Source organism: Canis aureus, chromosome 26, assembly GCF_053574225.1.
Source record: "Canis aureus isolate CA01 chromosome 26, VMU_Caureus_v.1.0, whole genome shotgun sequence".
NCBI classification, from domain to species: domain Eukaryota; kingdom Metazoa; phylum Chordata; class Mammalia; order Carnivora; family Canidae; genus Canis; species Canis aureus.
In genome coordinates this window covers 15,855,781-15,873,410 of record NC_135636.1, presented here as the reverse complement: position 1 = coordinate 15,873,410, position 17,630 = coordinate 15,855,781, and the positions used below count along the sequence as shown (strand labels likewise).

At 40.0% G+C, this 17,630-nt stretch overlaps 1 long non-coding RNA gene across 2 annotated transcripts in view; it reads left to right on the top strand.

The window, feature by feature from the left end:
* Positions 1-17,050, top strand: part of LOC144298797 (uncharacterized) — a 31,654-nt gene extending 14,604 nt beyond the window's left edge. The window contains exons 2-7 of one of the 2 annotated variants that reach the window (XR_013365682.1): positions 11,968-12,256; positions 13,033-13,120; positions 13,360-13,410; positions 13,746-13,914; positions 14,347-14,522; positions 16,431-17,050. This is a non-coding gene — a long non-coding RNA (uncharacterized LOC144298797). Of the gene's footprint in view, positions 1-11,967; positions 12,337-13,032; positions 13,121-13,359; positions 13,411-13,745; positions 13,915-14,346; positions 14,523-16,430 lie in introns of both variants that reach the window. The other variant, XR_013365681.1, reaches the window with a different exon arrangement.
* The last annotated feature ends 580 nt before the right edge of the window (positions 17,051-17,630 follow it).

The following is a 17,630-nucleotide window of genomic DNA, read 5'->3' as shown; positions in this document are numbered from 1 at the left end:
AATCTGCATTTTAAACAGATGCCCAGGTGATTTGTGTGCATACTAACATGAAAGAAGCGTTGCTTATGGCATGACTGCTGAGGGCACTCGGAGAAACAGTGGTTAATGAAAATGGAGGCAAGGGGGGATCTGCCCCACTGAAACCACAACATCATAGGTGTGATGTTCAATCTTCAGATGGGGGAGGTCTCTTGCTGTTAGCACAGGATGAAGATGAAGCAATTTAATGTAGACTTGTCATTGTCAGTCCTGAAGTTGGCCTCTGTGAAGTGACTAAAGACAGCAAATCATGCTAAGTTCTACTGCTATTAACATTAATGACTCATGGTGAAAAAAATCACACCATCCAGGCAGGGAAATGGAATGGTTAAAGTGTAGGGACTTTTGATCCACAATTTATTCTTACTGTTTGGCTGAATTTGAATGATAGGAAAGAGAAAATGAGCATGAATGAAGGAGCCCTGGAGATAAACAGTTGGTTTTACCAATTGTATAGGTCAGAGATATTCCAGCTGCATCTAGTGGAATTTGCAGTTCTTGAGGGATCCCTCAGGGGATGACAAAAGTGTAAAAGGTTGAGGAGGAGACAGGACAAGAGGCCATATTTAACTAGAAGAGCTGTTTTACATGTCTGGGTTCTACCAAATACTTGAGGGATACAATGAGGACATTGGCTTGCATGCTATTTCAGATAGATGACTAAAAAGGGTTTGGTCAATGGGAACAGGTTTAATCTAAACAATTGTAAAAGGTCATGGAGTATTTTCAGACCCCCCCTTGAAGGAAAGCAGAGAAAATACAGAGGTTGGGCATTTCTTTTTGTAGGTACCTATTATTTAACCCAAATATGTAGTACACATGGCATCATTACAACTTGATCTAAGATTTCTTACCACTTGAGCCTAGAATTCCTCTTCGTACATAGCCATAGGTAGTCATTAAAATTGCTTGGGAATAGTACTAGAGTTGAAATTCTTTTACCAATTTGGGTTCTAGGAAGTAGAAAGACATGTCAGTAATTTCTCTAATTGTCTATATTTTAGTAATATAATGATGATTTTATATGGCACAAGAAGTGAGCATTTGTCAATTTTTCTAGCTACTCAGCACCTTTTGGACTCCCTTCCTATCACTGGGGTATTTCCTATCTTATAACTCACACCTCCCCAAGAATGGAGCCCACAACTATTTTCTTCCCATCCACCCTTGCAGATACACAGTAAGTATTGCACCTGTATCAGACCTCTGATTAGAAGAGAGCAGAAAGAATAAGCTGGCACTTCACAGGTTCCATTTTTGGGTAAAGGGAGGCATGAAGGCATCCAGCTTTCTAGAATATTAATGGTGAAGATTCTGGCACTTAGCTACCAACTTTAATGTTGCAAGCTGAAATATCTTAATCCAGTTTCAGCAGGAATGGAATCCTGACTGAAGCAGAGATATCCTGTGCTTTGAGCATTGTTGTTTCCTTTATAGCCTCTAGACCTGATACTCTGGCCCTCCTGCAGATTTTTTAGTACCCGTTAATATGTTTCCTTTCTATTTAAACTAGCTAGAGTGGATCCTGTTGTTTGCACCCAGAATCCTGAACTATGGTTAAAAATAAAAGCTCTAATTCTTAATCTTTCCTTGTGTTAGTTATTGATTTCTGCATAATGAATTATACCATAACTTAGTGGCTTACAACAGCAATAAAAGTGTATTATCTATCACGGTTCCTGGGGTCAGAAATATTCAGGAGTAGCTTAGTTTTGCATTTGAGATATGGGCTTGGGCAGCAGTCATCTGAAAACTTGACTGGGACTGGAAGATCCACTGCCAACATGGTGGCAAGTTGGTTCTGGTGGTTGGTAGTTCTTTTCCTTGTAGACTTGTCTACAGATCTTGACAGTCTTCATTATAAGTAGTTGACTTTTGCCAGAACAAGAAATCCACGAAAGGAAGTAGGGAGTGGTAAGGAGAGAGAAAGAGAGGGAGAGAGAAAGAGATGGAGAGAGAACCAGGAAGAAGCTGTCCTTTTTTTTTTTTTTTTTTATTTATTTATTTTTTATTTTTTTTTTGAAGCTGTCCTTTTTATGACCCAGTTGGGGCAATCACACACCATCACACTTCTACCACATTTTATTCATTTAGAAGTGAGTCAAAGCCCGGTCCACATTAAGGGAAGGGGGAAATAGGCCCTTCAGTTTGAATAGGTCAATGCCAAAAAACTGGGGGACATCTTTTAAATGTCAGAAGCACCTCGTGGCTCAGTTGGTTAAGGGTCTGCCTTCAGCTCAGGTCATGATCCCAGGGTCCTGGGGTGGAGCCCTGCCTCCTGCTTCCTGCTCAGTGGGGAGTCTGCTTCTCTCTCTTCCTCTCTTTCTCCCTCACCCTCTCTCTCAAATAAATAAAATCTTTAAAAAAATATAAAACCACCAACCATGCTCTTTGTCATATAAATTTGTAGTGCCTTCCTTTGGTAGGTGAGCTAACCTGCCCTGCCCTACCACTCTGAGCTGAGTCATTAGACTTAATTTGTCCAAAGAGATCTTTGGAGACATGATGATGCAAACAGAGATTTGAAAAATGCTTGCAAGTCTTCACTTGCTCTCTTACATCTCTGCTGTCATCATGATGAATCCAGGGTACCCTACTGAATGATCGGAGCTACATGATATTGAGTCAAGTATATTAGTTATCTATGACTGCATATCAAATTATCCCAAAACTTAGCAACTCAAGACAATAAGCATTTATTTTCTTTCGGAGTTTCTATGGTTTAGGAATTCAGGAGTGGCTCAGCTGGTTGGTTCTGGCTCAGGGTTCTGGCTCAAAGGTTATGGTTATTAGAAGGCTTGGCTGGGACTGATGAGTCCATATCTAACATGGTTCATGCATGTGTGTGGCAAGTTGGTGCTGGATGTTGAGGCCTTGAAGGTTCCTCACCATGTGAATCTCTCCATAGGGCTATGTGTCTTCACATCATGGTGCGGCTTCTACTTAGCTGAGTGGTCCAAAGGAATAATAAAGCAGAATCTATAATGTCTTCAGGAAGCAAACCTTAGAATGACTGTCATCTTTGGAGTATCCTATTAGTTACACAGGACAGCCCTATTTTATGTGGGAGGTGATTGCACAGGGCAAGGATATAGTGGAAGGCAAAAATCACTGGTCACCATCTTGGAAGATCATAACTTTAAGTTGCCACAGTCATTTCAGTTGAGGACAACTTATATCAACCTACTAGTAGCTAGCCAAAGCCCAGGCATGGAAGCAAGCTATGGAAGATAAGCAGAGCTGCCCAGGCATCCCCCAGCTGACTCCAGATGCCTGAGCAATAAATGAAGTTTTGTGGTTGTTTGGCAGCATTATTGTGCATAGCCACGATAATGTGCTGATACAAGCACATTAGTGACACTGGGAGACATTTAGAGGATTATGAATTAGACTCGCAATGAAAATCCCTGGGCTCAATTTTCCAATTGGCTAGTACTGAGATTCATATATAAACAGGATCTCTGCCTTTGAGGACTTATATTCTAATATAATTCACACACATTGAAGCATTTGAGCTATTGATTTATTTGTTTTTCCTGCAAAATAAAGCACAGGAATAAACGCATGCAGTTACTTTTATTCTGAATTTGTTCTCAAGCCGCTTTTGTGTGCAGAGAGTAAATTTTTTTTTCCCTTAAACTCTTTAATCTTTTAAAAATTGGCTTCATTAGGTATAGTTTACATATAATAAAATTCACCAACTTTAAGTCTACAGTTTGGTGAGTTTTAATAAATATATATGGTCACATAATCACCATCACAATTCAAATATAGTGCACTTCCATCACTCCCCAAAGTTTGCTCATATCATATTTGCTTTTAAGTAAACTTTTTATGGCAGTAAAATATAGGCAAGTGCAAGCTCGATAAATTTTCACGAGGTGTATCCATCATTCAAATCAGGAAAGAAAACATGACAAACACTCCAGGGGTTCCCACATGTTCCCTTTTTCCAATGGTAACTAGTAATCTGGCTTTCATCATCATAAATTAGTTGCCTGCTTTTGAATGTTAATGTCAATGGAATCATATAATAAGTATTCCATTGCATCTGGTTTCTTTTGTTAAACCCTATGCTTGTGAGATTTTCTCCTATTGCTGCATCTAGTTGTAGTTTGTTTATTCTCACTGCTAGTTTTCCATTGTATGAATATGCCACAATTTATTTATCCATTCAATTCCCGACGATTGCTTGGGTTGTCTCCAGTTTTGGGCTACTATGAATAGGCCTGCTATGAACATTCAGTACATATTTGCTGGCATTTTTTTGATGGCTTTGCCTATTTTTAGGGGATAGTAGGAATACAATAGAATCAAAAACTGCCCATTCATTTTGATTATATTAACTGATTTGGGACACTCACCAAAAAAACCAACAGACTTTTCAGAGGACATTTTCCCTGATGAAAGATTAGGCCCCAGGTTTGTATTTGCTTCATTTTATGAGAAAAAGAAAATAAAAGAGTGTGTTTTGAAATTTGAGAGGCAGGTACTTAGATGGTCAAATGACTCTTCACATCCCAAGCTCTTCACATTCCTTTTCTACCTCTCCCCCCCCCCTTCTTTCCCACTTCTCTCCATTTCTTCCTTCTTTCTCTCCAGGCATTTTTAAGTACATAGGAATTTCAAAGACAGAGGTGAATGTTCCTCAGAATGGGGACTTCTTTTTTTTTTTTTTTTTCCATGAAAATGAAGATGAAGTCAAGTGATTTTCAATTTGCTCCAAATGCCTTCTTTTTCTGGGAAATAGTTTTGGAGTTTCATAAACATTGAAACATTTTTGTTGTCTCAAATTTTGTTCTGCTTATTACATCCTGCCAGACAGGTCTCAATAAGCCATAATGAAAGCCACGACAGCCATCATAACCCGCATCCTCTCACATCACTGAGGCTCTGGTAGCCCTGCCATTAGAGGAAACCTAACATTTCATCTGCCATTGTTGGTGGGCAAGTTTCAATTTGGGCTGGCCAGGCCCTGAAATGATCTACAAATGGCAGGTTGCAGGGTGTTATTTTATAGACTATAGGCTAGTGAGAAAGTCCTGTTCCTTTTAAGGAAGCTCATCTATTCAAAATTGAAATCACTTTTGTACAAGGACTGTTGGAGGACAATCCTTCCACATCCCACATGCCACATGTGTTTTAAGGAAAAAAAATTGCAAATTCTAGTTGCTTCTAGTTCTTCGACAAGCCACCAGTTAGCTCATTTTGCGAAACCCTTTCTACTCACGTGGGTGTGTAATAGACATGTGGTCTCAGTGTCCACTCCCCACTGATCCTTTCTCAAGAAGGCTTAATGATCCCATCTGGTTGATCCCTACCCATGACTTTACCCCCTCAGAGTGAGCTTCTATGGGTTAAGTCAACTGCACTTGAAACCTCTGATCTGGTTATCCCTGGCCATTCATCATAAGTCAGGACTTTGGTTTGAGCTATTAGGACAGCATACTGTCCTATTTTGTAGGATTTGAAACTGGAGGTTGGGGCTTAAAGGCTGCTGGCATGGGGTCTTCTCTGAAAGGCTAGGGCTCCGTTGTGAATGGAAATGACACCAAAGAAGCAGTATTTGCCATGTTTAGACTCTATCATTTTTTCACTCTTCTAAGTAAGCTGGAGAGGAGACTTTTTTTCTCCTTTCCTCCCAGTTGTGATCATTTCAGTAAACACAGACCTATTTCTGTCAACTGCACTAAGGACCTGTGAATGGCCATGATGCGCTGACCATGCTTTCATTTAATATAACCTCAAACTGAGTTTGCAAAGGAAGCCTCCAAGTAGCCACATGGGTTGGGGTATGTATTTCTCCCCCTTCATGCAGATTGGACTCTGAAGTACACATGTGAGAAGGCATTCTTTTTGAGGCCCAAAACTCACTCAATAGAATTCGTTTGCATTTCTATTTGAGCAGCCTGGGGACAAATATAGTGAAATGAATAGCCTTTTAATTTAATTGGCTTCCCAGTGTGAATCCAAAAATAGAAGGCACAATCCATCTTGGAATTACTGGAGAAATCACTGAGATCCAAAGCTCAGCACATAACCCTCCCAGAGTGTAAGCATCTTTCCCACTGATGTCAGACCTCCCACAGAAACTGAGGCAAAGCAGGGGTTTAGTAAAGAGGGGGATCTAGTCCCAAACAGGCAATTGTGTCTATTTATTGGTTTTTAGCTGCAATTGCCTTCTCTTCTTCAAATATAAACTATACATTAAAGGAATAAGAAAAGAAGTGCTATTACTTATCTGTGTACTTTTCAAAATCAAAATAGAGTCAATGAAGAGAGAAAAATCTAATACATTTGACTTTTAAAAATGAAACTAGAGGAGAGTATCATAGCACGGCTGTGAAAGCCTGATTTAAAGCTGTCAGAAAGTCCTGACATTTCAATCTTCTGCCTCTTAGCGCTAAGATTCTATTGGAAACTCCTGGGTTAATCTTGCTTTTGGGTTGGAAATGTGGAAAAAAGGAGAGGTATATGCTATCTGGGTTACAGGCCAACAACATTCTCAATTCTTTATACATTTGAAACACAACTGAATAGAAGAATTTTGGCACCTTGTGGTCCCCGTAGAACAGGATTTGGGTGAGGAGGCACATAGGAGGAGGTAGTGCCTGATGCAGAGGGAAGAAGCTGATGGAAAACATTAACCACTGAGGAGAGCAGTGTTTTCTCCAAAAGACTTATCCCATGCTAACTAGAAGAGCCACTTGTGTTGAACTTCTCTGAAATTTCTATTTTTCTCCACTCTCATATAAAAACACATGCCTTGGGGTGAATAACTTGTTCTTTGCTAAAACTTTGGTGGAATTCAAATGCCAATGGGAAAAAAATGATAGAAACATCATCAAAGTAAGTCCTTTTGTTAAAATAAGAGAATAAATTGCATGATTTGTGAGCCAGAGGTTCCCGAGAGGAGAGTACTAGTGTCCTCCAGGTAGCAGAGAGCTCCCCACTTGATTTCAACAATTTTCCTTGTAGTAGCAGAGCTCAGCTCCACCTCAGAAGTGGGATCTGTCCTCACCTGGAGTGGAAGGGGAGAATTCCTATCAGGGAAGGATTGTTTTTTAACCCAGGTTTTATTCACTCCCCCTCCCCTGCCCCCCCAGATCATGGTTCTGAGCAAAACTGTATAGGAGGTTGTAGCAACTTTTGGTTTAGTTGTGTACCTCCTGCCCTCCCCCAGATTCTTGGGTGTGTCTCCTTCCCTTCAGTCTCTCTCTCTCTTTTTAAAGATTTTATTTATATTTATTAGAGACAGAGAGAGAGACAGATAGGCAGAGGGAGAAGCAGGATCCATGCAGGGAGCCTGACGTGGGACTCCTGGATCCAGCCCTGGGCTGAAGGCAGGGCTAAACTGCTGGGCCACCGGAGCTGCCCCCCCTTCAGTCTCTCATCTGGTTCCTTGCCATCCTTACCTAACCCTCTACCTGTGTTCACATCTTCAGTGCATCATCTCGCTCAATTCTCAGAACAACCTGATGAGGTAGGTCATATCACGAGCCCCATTTTGCTGATGGAGAAAGTGAACCTCAGAGAGGTAATTGTCCCAAGTTCCTGCAGTGTTTACATTCTAGTTGGGATTTTCTGAAGACAGAGCAACCTTTACGCCCCTAAGGATTATATCTCTGTAGAGAAATTCCAGGGGCTAGGAGAGCCTGTTGACATTGATGTTCTTGAGGTAAATCACTTAGATCGCTCTACCTGCACGTGCAAGGTCTGCACTTGGCATCTCTAGCTGGGGAGGGGATGATTCTATTTGCATTGAAGAGGTGGCAATGAGCTTTGGAACATTAAAATAAGGACTGATTCTTGGGCTTTGCAAACAAGTCCCTTTATTTTGGAAAACACTTGTCCTCCCTAATGTCAAGGGTGGCATTGAAAGAGGCAGAGCTAGAGGACAGGATAACAATAGAAAGAAGCACGTTTTGCTGCCGTATTCTAATTCAAGGCAAGCCATGCTTTGGGCTTCAGGTTTTTTCCATCTGTGGCATGAGGGCTTTTCATTAGACGATTGCCAAGGCCCCTGTTTTAGCTAAACTTCTGCTTGCTCTTTGAGAAAAGAAATTAATTTTCCATTTAATATGCAACATTTTTTTTTCCACTAGTGCCTTTATCTCTCTCACCTTTGGGATCATTCCTGGCTTCCTTCTTGGGCTGTTAATAATTAATAGTGCTAGCGTTTATAAGCCAGTGGTAATATGTTTTGATTTTATCATTTCTTTTCATGAATTATGGATATTATTAAAAAGCAATTTTTTTAAAGTCCAAGAAGGGAATGGAAGTTGAAGGGAGGTCAGAGGTGATGAGAGGGCAGGTGATCCTGCTCCTCCATCATCTGTCAGGTTTAATAAGTAGCTTTTAGCTTGAAGGAGCTCCTGCTCTTTCTCCACATCTCCCTTCGTGGGTGGGAAGACACAGCCATAGCTGGAATATAAATTAATACTAGAGCCTTGAAATCCTCCACCTGCTAGGAGGTCACTGCATAAAGCAGATTTCTCTTAGATGTCATTCAAGAGGGTAAACCCCTGAATTGCTCCTGAGTGAGCACACTCAAATTCTGTATAGATTTAGAATCAGGAAACTCAAGGTTTCATATTGACATTGTCTTTGATTGACCAGCTGTGTGACTTTGAACCCAGCAATGAACCTGCTGGGGCTCCTTATCTCTAAAATGTTAAAATGATATCACACTCATCTAGGTAACAAGAATCTTTTGAGAGTAAGTGTAAATGTTAAAAATAAAAAAAAGCAAAATGTCTGATCTTTGAAATACACCATAAAGAGAAGGAAAAACAAGCCATAAACTGAGGGAAAATATTTGCTAAACATATCTAACAAAAGACTTATATCTAGAGTATATAAAGAACTCATATACGCCATATGTAATTTTTAAATGGGTAGAAGATTTGAATAGATACCTTACAAAAGAATATGTATGAATGGCCAATAAGCACATGAAAATGTGTTTAACATTGTTAATTATCACAAAAGTGCAAATTAAACCCATGAGATAATACTACATAATAATTAGAATGTTTCAAATTTCAAAAATAGGAAAGAAAGAAAGAGAGAGTGAAACTAAGAAAGAAAGGGTGACAATACCAAGTGCTGGCAATGGTGTGAAATGATTGAAACTCTTCATACATCCTGGTAAGAATATAAAATGGAATACTCATTTTGGAAAAGAGCTTAACAGTTTTCTTATAAATATATACCTACCATATGACCCAACCATTGCATTCCTAGGTATTTACAAAAAAAAAAAAAAAAAAATCTGAAACTTTGACACAAGACCCGAATATGAAGCTTTATTCAAAATTACTCAAAACTGGCAACAACCAGAATGTTCATCAACTGGTGAATGGATAAACTAGTAATAGCACATCCATACAGTTGAATAAAAGAATAACAAGGGGTACACTTAAAAGGAATTGAACTCAGAGTACTTATTGTATGATTTCATTTATATAAACCATAAGAAAAGACAAACCTAATACAATACTGGCAGAAAGCAAATTAGGAATTACCTAGAACCAGAAATTGTTGGGTGAGGTTGGTGATTGCAAAGGGACATGTGGGAAGTTTTGGGGATGATGGAAGTGTTTTATATCTTGACTATAGTAGTGGTTACACAGGTGTATACGTTTGCCAAAAAGCATCAAAATATGCACATAAAATGAGTGTGTTTTCACTTTGGGTTTCATTTGAATAATTTTTACTACTAAGTCTTCAAGTTTACTTATCTTTTCTTCTACTGTATTTTGTGTTGTTGCAAACATTGTATTGCATTATGTTTTTCATCTCTGGAAGCTAATGTGAGTCTTCTATTACCTCTGTGTCTTTCCTTATGCTCATTCTTTTCTCTACATTCTTGAATACAAAGCATGTATTTTCCTTGTATATTCTATCATTTGTGTCATTTCTCTATTTCTATGATTGATTTTTCTTCTTTGTATTTTCCTATCTCTTTGCATATCTGGTAATTTTTGACTGGATATCAGACATTGTAATGTTTACATTGCTGAGTACTGGATCTTTTTTTAATTCTTTTAAATATATATGAGTTTTATACTTAGAAATTATTTGATTCATTTGAGACTTGCTTTTAAGCTTTGTTAGACAGGACCAGAGGCTTAACTCTGTGGCTAATTTGGTCACGCTGCAGAGGCAATGTCTTTCTGGGTACTCAACCAGATCTCAAATAAGCATATGCAAACAAATGAGTAATCAGTACTCAACCAAATGTGTATCATGAGGTTTCTCCATTCTGCTGTTGGAAATGGTGATTATTTTTAATTCTGAATAAGCTCTGAGTAATTTTCACCTGCTCTTTTACAGTGGTTCTTTCCCTGGCCTTGAGTAGTTTCCTCCCATGCTGAGTCTTATCAGTATTCAGCTAAGGACTTGATGGGAACCCCATGCAGAACTCTGAAGCTCCCTCCCCTGTTCTCTCTCTCACTGTGCTTCTATCTATTTTCTGGTATACAGCCCTGCAAACTCTAGCTTCCTTGACTATTCCCACCCCCCTTGACTCTGTGAGGGTTCCTCCTCTCTGTGCTAAAACCTGAAAACTCTCCCCAGTTGGTAACCTGTGACAATCACAGATTCATGTTGTTTCTTTCTTCTCTCTTATGAACCACTGTCTTGCCCTGCTTTCTGTCTAGTCTTTGAAAACCATTGTTTCATGTATCTTGTCCAGGTTTTTAAAGTAATCTCTACGCCCAACATGGGGTTTGAACTCACAACCCCCATAAAAAGAGTTACATGTTCTATTGACTGTCAATTTTAGTGCCCCTGTTTTGTCGATAGTTTTTTCAGTTGTTGGGAGAGTTTTTAGTTGTTGGGCATATCTTGTTTTTGTTACTTCATCACAGTTGGAATAAAAAATTTCAAATAAGTCGCATTTTACTTCATGTGATTTATACTTCAATAGATGTCATGATGCATTCTCATTCACTAGGGCTGCACCATAACCTGGATGCTCAGGGTAGCTTTGTAAAGCTTTGCCATGTTGTATAAGGGCTAGAATGTGACAGGAGGGTCTGCCTAGAAATTGCAGAGCAGTGTATCATTGACTCACTTGGTCCCACCATGCATACGTCACCCATAATGTTGCTGCAGCCCTTATGGCTCTTACCTTTTCAGAGTTTACTGGCTCTGCATCATTTGCTTGGCAATGCCAACAGGCTGTGAGTGCTGGAGAATCAAATCCTCCCAGAGCAGCCTTCAACTCATGTCTAGGGGGAGTTGCTGTATAGATACTGCAGCTCCCTTGCTCTTCAGGAAGGCAGCTCTGGGGAGCATCTTCTAGATGTTTGCAGAGTTATCCAGCAAGATCAATCTTCAGCTTCTCATAGTGGTAACTTGCTTGATATCACACTTTTTATTCATACCTTTCCTACCCTGTCTGACTTCTTCCTTCTTTCTCCCTAGACCCTTTAATTAGTGTTTCCTGTTGTCACCTTCCAAATAACCCATTTGTAAATGAATCTTTGTCTCAGGGTCAGCTTCTGGAGGGGCCATAACTGTGACAGTATCCAACTATACCTTAAACAGAATCAGGCTGCCCAGTGGCCAGCCATTCCCCATTAGAGAAGGAGCAGGGACCCCAAGCCTAGTCAGTCTTCAATTCTCTGCTTATCCTTGCCTGTGATCTTACACATGAATGATGTAGCACATGCCTTTGGTGGTAGAAGTATCAAACAATGATCCAGTTCTAGGGGACAATTTTGGCAGTAAATACAGTTTTAAAGATGCCTATTATTTTTGGGTTAGTGGTTGTATTCTAGAAATGTACTTAAAGAAAATAAATGAGGGTCTGTGCATTATTTGGTTCTCAGACTTTGCACTGAAGCTCTGTCTGTAATATCAGAGAAATGGAAGAAACCTTTTTTTTTTTTTTTTTCTTTTTTTTTTTCTGTGAGGCAGCAGCCCTGGGAAGGCCCCAGCACAGCAGAGCCCTCTTACCTGGGCTGCACCTGATTAAGCATTCCCTGCCCTCCGCAGCAGTTCCAGTACATAGAAGTCCCAGGCAACCACTACGTGCACCTGAACCAACCTCAGAACGTGGCTGACATCATCAGTGCCTTTCTGCAGAGCAAGGAGATGATCCCACACTAGCTGTAGCCTGGACCTCGGGCTTTGGAGGCCTCGTGCCCACCACTCACCACCTGGATTCCTAGTTCTCAGGCCCTCCAGCCAGGAGATCAGCAATAGGGTACATGACTGTGATAGCACATTCGTATAATGGAATACTTCGTAGTCATTACAAATGCTGTTAAAGGTTAATATATTTTGGTAAGAGATGTTCTAGTGTATTGTGTGATACAAAAGGCAGGTTATAAAGCAATAAATATAGTATGATCTTATTTACGTCTGTTTTGTAGTAAAGGAAATTTCTGTTTGAACTTTGCCAATTCACAGAAAAGCATGGCTCCCATGTAACCTGAAGCCAGCTTGAGCCTCCAACAGCCATACTGGACTCGGTTGAGAACTGTACACCAGTATTAAACTGGAGAAGCAGATGGCCTCATGCAGATGACATCATACTGTGATCATGGTCAATCCCAATGGCAACTTCTCAGTCCCCTTTGTAATAACTGCAAAGTACCATGTGGAGCCTTCCTAATTTAGAAAAGACTGTCTCCCTCTTGCCTTCTATTTGGCTCTCACTACTCATTAGGGGAGGCCTGATGAGCTTCTCCTCCTAGCTTTCCTTGTCTAACATACTAAGTTCATCCTCAGTAGAGACCATTTTGGGTCTTTGGTTATTCTCGGACATATTCGAACGAAGTTGCTCAAAAGTTGTAGTCAAACAAATGTCATCCACAAGTCTTTTCTGAATGCCTTTTATGTGTCTTGTACCTATGCAATGTCTAACAAAATAACTGAGTGACTGACCCATAGGGACAGAGGACCATGAGGAAATCATCTGAATTGGAAATGAAAATTCTTCTACCTTCTACATGCTCTCCTCTCTCTCTCCTCTTTTAGTTTTCTTCTGCCCACATGAGGCACCAGTTGAGCCATAGAGAGGAGAGTAGTGGAGATGGCTCATCCATCTTCAAGGAGAGTATTTTGGGTAAGAGCTTGAATATAAATGAAAATAAATAGTCCAGAGCTTATTCCCTGACTGGGGGTATAAGAGAGATATATAGTAAGAGAATTTTTGAGCCACCTAAGCCAATTAACAGCTGAGGGATAAAACCCAGCGAGATTAAATGATTTTCTAAAGTCTAACAGTTAACAAGTCATGAATAATGACAATTGAATATTTACATTAGATAGAACCTCATATCGTTTCTATTTATTTGTTCATAGGAGAACCTGCCTCTCATTGCATCAGTTTCTATTTAGAGGAGACTAGAGCAGGTGGGTTTGCATTAAAGTCATTCATGGGCTTGAGGGAATCATTTTGAGAAGACAGATTCTATAGCCAGGCCAGGGCGTAGGACAGCCTGAAGGACGTTTGCAAAATACAAAGCCTCACATTTCATCCTTTGCAAGCTCTGAGTCAGCGGGTATGGGATGGGGTTTAGGAAAACAGAGTTTTCGACTGCTACCCAGCTAATTCTCGAGCCAGTCAAATGTTAGACTCCTGGCTTGACCAAGCCTCAGGCAGTGTGGGATCCAGAGGGAATAAAAAATGGGAAGAGAAAAGAGGAGATTGGCTCACAGGATTTGGACCAATTTTTCTTTTTTTCCAGAGTGAATTTTTTTCTACCCTGATTGATGTCTGCCCTCAAATGAAAAAATGGAAACCGCATGTTTATGGGAATTTGCCAGCTTGGGTAGAGATGGACTGGTAAACAGTCTTCCAGCTTCTCCAGGGCACAGATGAAAATAGAACTAAAGGCTACCCCTGTTTCTGTCTCGGTGAGCAGTGCACGTGACTGCTCTGTCTCATTGCAGAACAGGGCTGTCGCACATTTAAATAAAATGTTCACCATTTTATTTAAAAGCGGTTTCCCTTCCCTTTGCTCCCACAGAAGCTCAAATCACAATATTTTGTCTCCTTTTCTAATAAAAGATGGAGCTTAGCTATTTGGGAGAACTGACAGGTTTTTCTCATCTTTTGTTTGATTAAAGACTCTGAAAACTTTTAGGAGCCCTGCTGATGGTTTCTTCCCACGTTTGAATGAAAGGCAAAAAGGAAAGGCTGGGAGCCCAGGAACTGGCAGGTGCTCTCTGGGCTGCTGCTAGTTGGCTGCTAGGGAATGGGCTTCTTTACGCTGCAAACTTTAGTATTACGGAACTCTAGGCTAATGTTAGGTCAAAATGCTCTTTTACATCTTCTCATCTTTCCAGCTTTGTCAGCTTCAGACCTTGAGCGGGTCACGTACCTGGAGTTGTGGTGAGCCTGAATGAGAGGTTCCACCAATGACACACAGGAGACTCTGCCTCTCCTGGAGATCTTGTGGTTCTAGCAGGAGAAGGAAGCCTTCAGGCTGGGGATTTGGCAAACTTTTTCCTCAAAAGGCCAGGTAGTAAATATTTTCAGCTTTGTTGGCCTCTGTCACAATTATTCAACTCTGCCATTGTGGTGTCAAAGCAGCCATAGAAAAATGAGTGGGTCTGTGTTCCAATAAAACTTTATTTGCAAAAACAGGTGGCTGGGTTGGATTTGGCCTTTGGGCCATAGCTTGCTGACCTCTGGTCTAGGACATTAGGAACCTACAAGCAGAGACAGGGCCGAGTTTGAATCCTAGATGGTCTACTAACTAGCAATGTGACCTTGGAGTAGTTACTGAAACTGTGAGCCTCATCGACTTCAGCAGTAAAATGGTAATAAAATCACTACCTCAAAAAAAGAAAGAAAAGAAAAGAAAAATAATAATAAAATAAAATAAAATAAAATAAAATAAAATAAAATAAAATAAAATAAAATAAAATAACTACCTCATAGATATGCTGGTAAGAGGCCTGGAATAAGTCCTGGATTGATCTTCAACCACATGTAGGAACCCAGCCAACACTATTACATCACTTCATTTAGAGACCAAACTAGAAATCAGACTTCAGATGCTGGGGCCCCATGGGCTGTATTTAGTTAACTGAGGGGTTTTATTTGGATCACACGGCATTTTAAAGACTTTTGTTATATGAATACTTTTAGATCATATTGTATGCTTTCGATGTGTCTGTCAAAGACTACTTTGTTGTCTTATGGGTGGATAGCCTCACTTTTTAATTAATTTTATTTATTTATTTTTTGGATAGCTTTACTTTTAAAATGTCCTTCCTTATGTCTATTGGTATTTAAGTTTATAAATCCTTGATCGGAAGGGGTCTGAAGACTTTCCCAACTCCAAAAGAATATGACTCTGCCATTCTCCAAGGATGATGCCAAACATTTCACATTTCACATTTAGGAACAAGTCACCCAAAAACAGTGGTTTAAAAACAGCAACAACAACCATGCCTTACTTCTCCTGAGTCTAGGAGTTGGCCAGGCTATTCTGTTGTCACAGGCTGGGTCCAACTGACCTCAATGGCCTCTCTCATGCATTTGTTGTAAGCTGGAGAATGGCTGGGGTAGGTCTGCCTAAACTTAGACAATGCCACTCTCTTCCATGTATCTGTCCTAAGCCTCCAACAGGTTAGCTAGCACAGGTCCTCAGAGAAGCAAGAGGGGAGGCAGATAACATGCTCGTACAAGCTTCTACTTGGATCAAATTTGCTACTCTCCAATTGGTGAAAACAAGCATTCAGCCAAGTCCAGAGTCAGCATGGGAGGTCACTACCAAAGCCATAGAGAAGAGTGGAGAACTGGAGATACCAATGCAATAAATCTATCGCAAAAACTTAAGTGATGGTTTGTGTGAGGGTAAAGGGAGTGCCATTATTCTCTTTGTTATTACTGAAAAATGTGGTAACTTTCTGAAAACAAAGAATAGGATCATGTTCAGGCAATGGTGAGTGCAAGTGACTTTGAGTATGTGTGTCTGTGTGTAGAAGGGGTGATGTTTCTCCTTCTTTTCTCCTTGTCCCTCAAACCAAGAGCAAAAAGAGAGTTTTGAAGACCTTTGAAAACTCTTCTATCAGCCCTCTGGGGAACTCTAAGAGGATGATTTTAAGGACACTGTTAAGTGGGTGATCTTTCCAAACAAACACTGCTCTCATTTTTGACATCATAAATTGCTTGCATTCTTAGCTTGGGATTCATCTTTGGAGAGGTAGTTATTTATTTCAGACACACACCAAGAAGTATTCATTATAAAAGTGAGAGTGAATAGAAGTAACAATAACAGAAAAACCCCACCACACTACCATCGCCAACAAAACATGAATAGGTTATTTTTGCAAAGTATTGTGAGTTTTCCACATGGTAGTGAAGATAATAAAAGATATGACTCAATATTGATTTTGTAAATCTTTTCCTTTGCATACAGGTGTTGCCGATAAGGTCCCAAGATAAGCATGTGAGATGAAATAATGAAAGCTGAAATGTCAAGACTACTCATTACTTACATTTGTTTTTTATAATCTAGGACTTAGGGTACGATAGGTAAAGAACCCATGTTTTTCCAAAGCACTGTTTTCAATTTTTTAATGGAGATAAATGAACTGTCAGCCCATCTGACACTCACTACATTTGCTAAGTGCTTAGTAACACATGAAAATGATGAGAAGAATGCCAGAGCTGAGCAAGCGGAATCCACAGAGATGAGATTGAGTTCCTTGACGCCTGAAGTGTGGTCCGTGGAGAGACGTCACCACATCACCCAGGAGCTTGTCTGTACCCAAACCTGAGGAATCAGTCTGCATTTTATCAAGACTCCAAGGATTTGTATGCACATTAGCATTTGAGAAGCACTGGTTTCTAATTAATAATGTTCTAAATTAGAGCCTATATCTGGACTTATTAGAAACATTAGTATTGTAAAACATTTATTCGTAGACTACTTTAATAAAGACCCCAGATCTATTACCATTTTGGGGCCTCAGTGTTTATATCCATCAAATGGGGACACATAACTCCCTTTCCTGATTTGCAAAGGAAATGAAGCAATCAAGCCATAGCTATAATAAAGTGCTCTGGAACAAATAAAGAGATAGTGGGTCTTATTTTATTAACAAAGTGCTTCAATCTCAATATTTTAGCTAAGTACAAGTCCTAAACGCTGAGGAAACTAAAGAGGTCAAGAAAACACTATTCTGTCTTCATGCTTTTATGAATATCCAACCATCTATCCTGGGTAGCTGGCCTTCTGCCACACTGAATCTGCTCCGTTATGTCAATGATGGCCCATCACTTCAAAGGAAGGTCTTAACACCTGGCACTTGATTCTAGGATTTTGTTGCTGAAAATGTCCTCTCCCCAGCACTATTAGCCTCGCCTGGAGGCTTATTGAAAACACAAAACCTCCAGCCTGAACTCCCAGTGTCCAGAACCAGAACCTACTTTTTGAAGTGATCCTCCTTGATTCTTGTGCAAATTAATCTTTGAGAAGCACTGATCTAAATGAGTATTTCTCAACTGTCAAAAAGGAAGATCTTCCTCTGCTCTATGGTCCTTCTAGCTGGACTTAGAAGCAAATCAATCGACAGATTTGCAGAGGCCGATTAACAGGAGAAATATTTAATAGGTG